The sequence below is a fragment of the Mercenaria mercenaria genome, chromosome 4, assembly GCF_021730395.1.
Source record: "Mercenaria mercenaria strain notata chromosome 4, MADL_Memer_1, whole genome shotgun sequence".
Classification (NCBI taxonomy): domain Eukaryota; kingdom Metazoa; phylum Mollusca; class Bivalvia; order Venerida; family Veneridae; genus Mercenaria; species Mercenaria mercenaria.
Window position 1 is genome coordinate 47049138 of NC_069364.1, and position 11519 is coordinate 47060656.

At 32.8% G+C, this 11519-nt stretch overlaps 1 long non-coding RNA gene across 1 annotated transcript; it reads right to left on the reverse strand.

Annotated features, from left to right (window-relative positions):
- Positions 1 to 1499: 1499 nt before the first annotated feature.
- Positions 1500 to 9423, reverse strand: LOC128556348 (uncharacterized). The gene is made up of 3 exons (XR_008370589.1): positions 9263 to 9423; positions 4235 to 4331; positions 1500 to 3719 (listed from the first exon to the last, which is right to left on the reverse strand). It is a non-coding gene; the product is annotated as an uncharacterized LOC128556348 (long non-coding RNA).
- Between the last annotated feature and the right edge of the window lie 2096 nt (positions 9424 to 11519).

Sequence of the window (11519 nt, forward strand, 5' to 3'; positions counted from 1 at the left end):
TTGAATGTCCTATGTTTGAATTGCGTAACATGTCCAAGACTCTTATTTCCGTAAAATTGATGAAAATGTAACCTGAATAAAAATTACTTGGATCTGATTGCAACTATTTTGGAACCTCAACATCTGCGACTCGACCTCTCCTTGACTCCTCTTCATCAAACTAGCATATTTTAGCATAAATGCCCTGCATAAACAAGATGTGCTTCAATATAAACTTTTCAAAAAAATGATGATGTACGTTGTAACGGGATCGGAAACAGAAATCAGACCAATCCTACGCAAGTATAACCGCGTGAGTTTTTACCGATTGTAACTATGACATCGTAATACACTTCGTTTGCAAAAATGAAAACAATACGAAATTGGTACTAAAATCTGTGTCTGCTATAGCAAATATTGTACTTCAATGTACACTGTATACTGATTTTAGGAGAAAGACTGAAATAATAATCTTTTATTAAACCAGTAGCCCATAAAACAGATTTTTTTCCATTTCATATAGATGACTAAAGAGTTTCAAATTTTAAAACTGTCCCAGCCCTATACAATTTTACATTAAATATTAACATTGCATAATTTCTATCTATTATCTTCTATTAAAGTGGTCAAAATATTTGTTTTTCGTTACAATAGTGGGCAATGATGCTCACGTAATTTGTTATTTTAATCCCGGAGAAGGAAATTTACCCTTAGCTGCACTAAAATGTTGCACTAAAATATATTATACATATATTTCTTCAATTTCTCCAAATTTCTCAAAGTATCTGACATTATCTTTTATAATTCTACAAAATTGCATTTAATAATGGATTATGTGTGATTAAAAAGTTCAATGCACATGTCACAGTTACATGTACACAGTTAGTTTGAATAATTTTTCTTCCAGTTTTGGTAGCTTTCAATGTGGAAGTGGAGTATATAGATTTTTTCATGAAATTTTATGTGAAAGATTGAAAAAAAAAAGTTCAACCTTCGTACATGTAGTGCAGTTTCGCAGTCAAATAATTTTAACATTTTCTTGAAATTTGGGTGCGATACTTTTCCATGTAACACATTTGAATATGGAAGTGCAACTGTACATATTTTTATGAACTTTCATGACACATATCAAGTCCAATTCAAAATTAAAACCTTGGTAAAACAGTTTCGCAGTCAAATAATTTTCACATTGTCTTCAAATTTGGGCGCGGAACTATGCCATGTAACATATTTTTACACATATATCCTCTGTCAATTTGTTTGCTTTGGGTTTAACACCGTTTTTCAACAGTATTTCAATCATGTAATGGCGGTCAGTTAACCTAACCAGTGTTTCTGGATTCTGTACTAGTACAAACCTGTTATCCGCAAGTAACTGCCAACTTCCCCACATGAATCTGAGGTGGAGGACTAATGTATTCAGACACCAATGTCGTTTATCAAATAGTCACAGAGAACATACGCCCCGCCCGAGAATCGAACTCACGAACGCTCTAGCTACTGAGCTAAGCGGGCGGGCTCGCATCCTCTGTCAAGTCAGTAGTAAAATTTTTTGCTATATGTGACAGAGCATGAGATTTTGGGTCCAAATGCAATTTTGGTCAAAAATGGGGTTTTGGGCTAATCTGACAGACTGACCCGTTCTGAGTAAAAATCTTCAATTTGACAACAAAAATCAGTCGTTGTCATGGAGATATTACCACTTTTCGGACACCATGTTTTTGTCTAACTGTATCAAAATTGAGGCAGTATATCTTAATAATGACACCATATTTAAATAATATCAAGATAAAATACATGATAAAATAACAAAAGCAACATGCAATTAATGGAATGTATTTCTTTTTGTTTCTTTCTTTCATGTAGTATAAAAATATTTATGTTCTAAAAATGGTTTTTATAGCAACACTGTTGTTTAACCTCTGTTTTAACAGTCTCTTGATGAATCTAGCAATAAATTACATAGAATGTGAAATAAATACACAATTAACTTTTTATAGTGTGCAGACAGTTTACAGACAACTGTTTTATGACATTCTTTTGAATACGATACAGAATTTATTTGATATCAGATTAGACAACATCCCAAAAACTAGGACATTAATCTTATTATTATAGACACCTTATCTATTAAACAGTAAGAAAGAAAACCAGGCAAGAAGATATAATTATTAGACTGTTATTATCAACTGTGAGTTTGCTAAAATTTCAAAAGACTTAGATATACAATGTACTGATCAGTGAATCATTACCATGTCAAAGATATGATATTTTCTTACAAAAATACTAACATTACCATGGCAACAATGTGGCATTTTCTTACAAAAATACTAGCATTTTTGGCAATTTCTTTGTAATAAATTGAATATTGGAAGTGTTTTTCCACATATTTACATCAAAAGCTGTCTGTTTTCTTATTTAAAAGTAAGAGAGTAGACATCATTCCATGAAAATTAATGTAATATGGTTTGAGAAATACATAATTTTCAGATACACCTCTCTCAGTTACAACTATTGCCATTTTAAGGCAGGCTTGTGTAATAACATAGTGCTTTGTTATGCAATTATTACATATGAAAATATATTCACTAACATAATACAGCTTAACATATATAACATATAAACAAGAAAGATGTTGTTTATGTATATGATGACATCCAAAATAATTTCAAAGGTAAATTAATGCTACCATGGCAACAATGCACTATTTTCTTAAAATAGTAGTTTTTTGTAATTTTTCCAGAAAGAATCAGAACATTCATTTAGCATCTGTTCAGTATACATTTGTTTTACACCACAAATGGTCAATTATGATCATTTATAAAAAACAACATCATTTTATGTAATATAACTTGTCTTTGAGAACTACATATTTTCCTGATATGCCTACCTGCATTACAGCTCTGCCATTTTATGGCAGATTTGTGTTATAACATGTTTTGTTGATGGTTACACATAAAAGATATTTTCTTACAGAACATAGTCTGATTAACAAAATATAAACAAGACACATGCTGTTTACATAATCAAACAATTCTAAATTTAAGTCAAATTTGTGTTACCATGGCAACTCACAATGTTTTGCAAAAAAAAAATAGCTATTTCTGCAAAGGTCATGTCATGTAAAAATATCTTTTAACACAATTATAACCATGGATTAACATTAATTCTTGAAATAAAATATATTATATTCAGCCAGTAACAAATATTTTCTGCTATATAGGTAGTTTTCTGCCATCTCTGGAAAAATCCTTCCTACACTCACACTGGCAAGGCAGTTTTTATTGTAAAAATGTTTCCTCCAAAGGTTGTGCTTTAATGTCACACATGTTGTAGTTTTGAAACAACTAGGATTCATTCAACAGACATGTCTTAGAATTTCATGCATGCAGTTTTGGAAAATTTAAATTCTGTATTGTTAGAACAATTAGGATAGTGCTTCTCAAACAACTTCACAGCTGTCATGACATCAAAACACTACTTTTACCCAATATTTCTCACAGTTGACTAAGTTTTACTTTTTCTTGAAACACATTTGTAATCTGAACTAGAATTTTTAACTTTTTCAGGTCATGGGGGCAGGAAACATGACCTTATTTGTGCAATATGGAGTTATTTGCTCATATCAGTATTTGTGACATGCACTCTATTCCACAGGCATGATTTCAGCTGGATGATCAGTAGAACATATTAATTCCTTCTGTTTCATTCCCATTTACATATTGATAGTTCTTTTATCACTGCAAAACAAAAATTCATCAACATTAGAACTTCATTTTAATAAGATTAGTATAAGGTTACAAAATATAAGACTGTAAAGCATCTTTTTAAGCTTAAGAGAGTCTTTTTGTGTTAAAAGCTGAATGAAAGCAGATTTGATAAGTATTAACTCATCCAAGAATCTTACAGTATTCATGCAGAAAAAGTAGCTTTTCAAGAATACATAAACTAGCTAAGATTCCTACAGACTAGACATACAATTCATGCAATCAAACTTAATGTAAACACAACTAATGTAAAAATAATTTTGAAAATATGAAAAAATACATACATGATATATTCAATTATTGTATTTTATTACTTATTTACTTCTTAATATATTACATATATTTGTTGAATTGGTCTATATTCAAAATCATTTCTCTTAAAATGTTATGAATGAAATAGATCATTTATGTTTATGCTACTTTAATGTCTTTATCTTTCTTAGAATAGCAGTATAGTAACTGTAAAAATGTATGAAGTATTTACAAACCCCCATAAAATCCAGCTTGTTGTGTATAGACCTTCCTGGAAAATCATTTCACTGTTTAAGGTCATTGCATCAAGCCAAACAATCCTCAGTGGTTGATCTGTAAAATGAAAAAAAATACTCAAAAAAGGCTGAAATGCGAGATAAAAATGCCCTGGGTAGTAAGCTCAGTACATATTTAGCACAAAGACTTCTATAAAAGAAGTAATAGGTTTTAATTCCTGGCAAGTCTTTCAAAACAAAATGTATCTAAAGTTTTTATTTTACTAAGTGGTTTTTAGTCACCTGTCAAGAACAGTACAAAATGGTGAGGAATCCAGAAATAATTGCCAAGTGAACAGTATGCAAATTTAACATAAAAAGCTTTGGAAAAAACTGTGTCTTTCCAAGTAAAAACAATATTTATGCCTTGTAGAAGTTTTATGTATGGACTGATTTGACATACATGTAAGAAATTAGTGGTTGAAGCTGACAATAGATGTGTTTCTACTATATCTAATCAGTCACTTTCATAGTCCAAAATATTAGACGTGTACATGCTCATTTTACCTTCAACATTCATTATTTTATTATTTTACATTTTATTTTCAATCTGCATTGTAACGTCTAAAAGGGCCCTAATCAGTAGAATGTAGCATTTTCTCACACGTGAAATATACGATATACGCAGGTTTAAACAGTCCAGCCTACCGTTATTTATCATATTCTAGTAATATATCGTTTAAATTTACCTTTAAAATCCCTCATATACAATATATGTCAATTGTGTACAGTTTTCAATACACATTCCGCCATTTTTCAAGCATATTCAGCAGGTTATAATATATTTAGAATCGACTTAGACGAAAATAATTTTCCACGGGAACTATTTGCCAATTGATCTAGAGGGAAAATATTTCGTCTAAAATTGATTCTCAAAATAAACTTTACACAACATTCGGAATAGACCGGCAATGTTGCACACCATAATACAGATACACGGCGATACATACAGTGGAAAGAAACAACTCGATATTTATATATGAAAAGTAACTTTTATTTTGTAATTATTCATATGTGCAGTTGAAAAAAAGGATTATTTTCGGTGTAAGTAGTGTTCTTTCACTTCGGATAGGGTTATGTTGTTCATAATTTGAAGATTAGAGGCGACATGAAGTGTGTTCGCTTCACACTACATGTTATAAATGCACACCCTATAAACGACTGTATTTCCCCTCTTCCTCTTGCGAGTGATCAAAACAATAAACAGACACACAAAAGGTAAGAATCGTCTTCAAATTCATTATTTTGCGTTGTGTATTTAAGTTAAACGATAAGTCTAACATAAATATGTGTATATGGTGTTATAATAGATGAAACTGACAGGTAATGTTTAAAAAATGTTGACTGATCACACTCATTGCATGAAAATTCACTCGACCAAGTCACGAAACTGATGAATATCACGCCAAATTGATTTGTAATCCAATTATCCATGATGTTTTCTCTAATAAGTATGCATACTCCATAAATATATGTAAATAAAATGTTTCGTTTCTGTTGCGTTTTTGAATGAAATTAATTTTTATCTAGTCGTTAAAAAACATTTACTGTATGCCGACTTGCCAATTTTGATATTTGATCTGAATGCGTATTTGCGAGTGATACTGTATTCCATCTTGCGAGTACAATAGGCGATTTATGTCCTTAAAAGACGTAAATGAAATAAAAAAATATGCATACAAAATTGTTTCTTTTGATCAGTCGTCATGTTTATAATGTCGAACCCCCCATGCGATGCTTCTACTAATTCATTAGGGGTGGGGTGGGGTGTCTGTGACTTACTACCCTACTTAATTAAATAATTAATTGAATGCTTCAGCATCGTTTACATGCAAGTGTTCAGTGTTGGTTTTACACACATATACTATCATAAAATACGAATTAGAAACTGAATGTATACACAGGGTCCCTACTATGTCTTGCAAGAAATTAACTGTCGATTCCCTATGGAAATCACACGAAGAAATGTTACCTTACGATTTCAAAACATCGATGAGATGAGACAGGAGAGGACTATAGGTTGACCCCGTCTGTCTGTCCGTCTGCAACAAAATGATCCTCTGATTTAATAAAAACAAACTATTTCACCCGCAAGTATCCTGCAAATGGACGTATAAATAGAAAATGATAACGAAAACATTATCGGAAAAGTCGATTAAGTCCTTATTAGTAATTCAGAGTTTACTTAATGGTAAATCAGTCAACAAGATTCAAAAGTAGTACAAAATAGTTGAATGGCCTAATGGTTTAACTACCCTATTCCCCCTTCCTCAATAATAAAATAAACATGTTATCGTTACAAATACAGCCGTCGTGTTTACTACCTGTCAAGATTTACCGCTATTTCTCATGTTAATAGGAATAATTTACATTTGATAGTGATAACGCACACACGCCGGGAATCTGTCCTTGCGGATTTGGTCGTTTTCATTGCTAGGCCTTGCTCAATCCACTTTCGTAGTTTTAAAAATGCCGTGAGTTGTACCTCGTCTTTGTTTCAGTATGATCGGCAAATTCCGACATTTATATCGAAAGCTGTATGTTTTTTGGTAAGTATAAATGTATTGGAAATGATTATTAAATCACAGCGGGTAGTCGTGGGTAGGCATTATTAGAAATATTGCCATATTTATGGCCGATAGAGAGTTAACAGGCTTTTCCTTTGATTTTATCTGGTGACCTAGTTTTTGACCCCACTTGACTCAGATTTAAAGTCACCTATAGATTATCAAGATTAATATTAAGTTTCATTACGATATGCTCATAGATGTGGCCTCTAGAGTGTTTACTTGCTTTTCCTTTGATTTGACTTGGTGACCAAGTTTTTGACCCATCTGACACAGATTTGAACTCGAACTAAATATCACCAAAAACACATTTTGAAAAAAAAGTTTCATTAATAAATGGTCATAAATGTGGCCTCTAAAGTGTTAACTAGGTTTTCCTTTTATTTGACATGGTGACCTAGTTTCTGAACCTAGATGACCCAATGTCGAACTGGTCCAAGATTTTATTGAGGGTAATATTCAGACCAAGTTACATTAAGATTGGACCAAATTGCGGTCTCTAGACTGTTAACAACCTTTTCCTTTGATTGACCTGGTGACCTAGTTTTTAAGCCCAGATGACCCAATATCGAACTCGTCCAAGATGCTACTGAGGGTAACATTATGACCAAGTTTCATTAAGATTGGACCGAAAGTGTGACCTCTCAGTGTAAACAGTCAAATTGTTGACAACAGACGACAACGACGAACACAGGGTGATCACAAAAGCTCACCTTGAGCACTTCTTGCTCAGGTGAGGTAATAAACCCTCATTTTTTTCCTGGCACTTCTGCTTGTAAAATGGGGACTTACTTCATTCGCAGAATGTATTTTCAGTAAAATAAGACAAGTTTCATGTTAAAGTTCATGTGTTTATGGCAAATACAAAGACAAAACTAAAATAGAGCTGTTTACTGTGCGACGCTGTCAAGAAAGCGATCCACAAAGGATTAGTGGATTCAATCTGGCGCCGTTTCACTCCAAATCACCCCATTTACTGTTAATATTTTCACACCTTATTAATTGCAGTTGCGATTATATATTGGTTTCAATGGTTTGAAATTCTAGAAAATATAGTCTTGTATGCGACACGGTCTCATGATGGTGAACATTTGTGCCAAGTTATTTCAAAATCTCTTATTGCATAAAGAAGTTATGGCACTGACACGAAAAACAGACCATATTTCACCTTTAAGTGTCTCTTTAAAAAGAAAAAGGAAAATAATAAGATGGACATTAACTACATTCGGCCGATGTTTGTATGTTAACTTTGAGAGAGGTAGGTGCAATAGCATTGAAGTAATTGCACGACCAAATATATGAGAACACATATACAAACCGACCGAACAGACAGGTGACTGCTTTATACCACCCTCTTCAAACATTGTTTGCGGGTTCTTAATATGAAGAAATACTACAGGAGCATAGGAAACGCCGATATTTTATAAATAAGTCACTCACAAACAGGCATACAGTCGTTTTACCAAACTCGCAAGCACTTGTACAGTAATTAAGCAAGCGTGCATACAGTCGGGAAATAACACCGAATCTTCTTTCATTTACGGTTATAAACAAATTGGATAATTTATCAGTTATTTCATTTTATTTTACCAAACTAGTATTGTTTCTTTATCCATGAAACAGTGGAATTTACATGTAGGTCATTCTTCAAGCAAGAAAATAAGTACTTCTGACGCCGACAATGTACAATGTCTGGACAAAACCAGTGATCAATCGAGTTTTTTGCTATAATTCTACCTGTCATCAGACTAACACATTATATACAGAAACAAATCATGTTTAGCTTCCAATAAAATGTAAATATACATACCTTCAAAGCAAATCAGTCACTTTAAATGCTGTTTTTCAACTTTTAGCTGTCAGTTTATTGTTTTGATCACTCGCAAGAGGAAGAGGGGAATACAGTCGTTTATAGGGTGTGAAATGGCGATCCGATAAGACCTGACATAACCGATAGACGTCAAAATGTTAAAATATGTTATGTCAGGTCTTATTGATAGGACTATCACTTTCATGGAATGGCTATATTTATAACATGACCAGGGCTTTAACTTTAATATGTAACTAAACATTATGACTGACTGTTGTAATTTTGTCTGGCACCAGAGTCACAAGGTCTTCATGTAATTGTCTTGCATACTGATTCTACTGAATACTTCTTGCAATTGTCTTGCATACAGATTCTACTGAATAAAAGTCAAAACCGATTTTAAAAAAGTTGAATTCATGGCAGATTTAGTAAATAAAATATAGTCTACAATATATTGACACTTGTAAATAAAATGTGAACTGCGCTAAATCTACCTCGAATCTGTCATTAGTGTCAAATCCGGGCTATTTTTGGAAAAGATATCGGACAAAACTGTCGATATGAACTCAAATAAATATTTAAACACTATATATCGCTTAAATACTTACTTACCTTGAGATTCGCTAACTGTCATTCTTTATACAATCGAAATAAATCATCGAATAATTGTTTTTGGTAGTTTCATTTTCTCCGCGACCCTAGATGTTTACAAATGGCGTGTCGATTCAAAGGGCAATAAATTATCAATCATTTAAAAATTTTAAAGAAACGGAATTGCAAAACACGGAAATGTTTATAAATGTCACTTCATGTTTTTCTTGTGGCAAGGTAGAGTGTTATTGAAAACAAGAAAGGCATAATTGCCGCGAACACGTGAGAACGTCCACCATTTTTTGTGACCTAACTTTAATCGATGTATTCTCAAATGACGTAACGCCGAATTTGGACCCAAAATGTCATGGTGCGTCACATATTGTCATACTAACATAATGTTGTATGTCATATCTGAATTAAATAACCCGTAGCTCAGTAGGTCAGGGTTAAGAATATTAAAGATGAGTATTGAATTCTGTATCAGAAGTTATAAAAGTGGTCCAAAATTCTATGCTGTACCTTGAAAACAAGTAAGTAGGTCAGTAGGTTATGATTTAGACTATTAAAGATGAATAAGTAAATTTGTATCACAAATTATACAGGTGGTCCAAATTTCTATGCTGTGGCTTCAAAGACCAAAAAATAGGTCAGTAGGTCATGACTAAGACTACTCAAGGTAAGTAATAAAATCTGTATCAAACATTATAACTGTGGTCCAATGTTATTGCTGTAACTTCAAAATGAAGAAAGTAGGTCAGGAGGTCACGATTAAACTATTCAAGATGAGTATTGAAAACTCTATCAAACATTTTACAGGTTGTCCAAATTTCTTCGCTGAGCTTCAAAAATTAGAAAGAAGGTCAGTAGGACAGGGTTAAGAGTATTAAAGATAAGTATTGAAATCTGTATCATAAGTGATAAACGTGGTCAAAATTTCTATGCTGTATCTTCAAAAATACGAAAGTAGGTCAGTATGTCATGATAAAGACTATTCAAGATGATTGAAATCTGTATCATATTTCTATGTTGCAACTTCTAAAACGAAAACATGGGTCAGTCGGTCAGGATTAAGAATATTTAAGATGAGTGTTGAAATTTGTATCAAACATTATACTAGTGGTTCAAATTTCTTTGCCATTGCTTCAAAAAGAAGTAAGTCTATGTAAAACAAGGGACCACCCAAGCGTTGCCTACATTGATCCCATTGTCGTGATTTGAGCAATCTTGATAGAAAAACACTAGAGAATGCCACATACCATATATCTTAGCTCTAGGCCTTATGGTTTCAGAAAAGTATTTTAAAATGTTTTTCCCTATATAAGCCAATGTAAAAACTGAAGACCCCTGGGCGCAGTCAATTTTGACCCCGTGGTCATGATTTGAACTAACCTAATAGTTGACCATTAGACAATACTAAATACCAAATACCTAAGGTCTGGACATTATGGTTCTGGACAAGAAATTGTTTAAATATTTTCCCAATACAAGTCTATTTAAACCATGTGACCCGGAGTGGGGTCAGTTTTAAGCCCCATGGGGATAATTTGAACAATCTTGGTAAACAAACTTTTCTTAAGTTATTCAATTCGGTTGCCATTGCAACCAAATACTTTGTCAGAATAATTTGTATGTTTGATATATTGATAATGTTACACATGTGCACAGATAGTGCTTGACTCCCTTTTTATGCTACAATTGCTATAATGATTGTTGAATTGCTGTTAATAATAGGATTTGGGTCATTTGTGGCTGATTTGGGCTCATTATGTTGATAACTGGATCCCAGAATCTCACATTATGTCATGTATACAATAGTTAAAGGGAACAAGATATTTTCTAGAGCAAGTACTCGTTGTAAAATACTATGTATAAATTTGGACCAATCAGATACAAGTTCTATCAAAAGCACCAATCAAAGCTCACGTCTGATAAAGTATAAATAGGTAGATGGATGACAGAGTGATCATTCTGTATCCAGCGACTGAAGAATACACAACGAGGATTCAACTAATAATTTATACCAGTACATTCATGAGGAAGGTATTGCAACGACACTGTCAATGCGATAAATTATTAAAAAGAAAAGTTTGAAATAGACTAAAGAAGAGGAGTTGCAGAATTTCAAAATGGTTTCAAGCTATAGGGCCAGCGCATATGAGTTTTACCTTAAGGGTAGTTGAATGCTATAGACGATAAAAAATATAGGCTGAGCATCGGAAAGCTGAGGCAGAGCCATAGGTTTTGGTGATCTACTGGAAACGTAGGACAGCTTTTA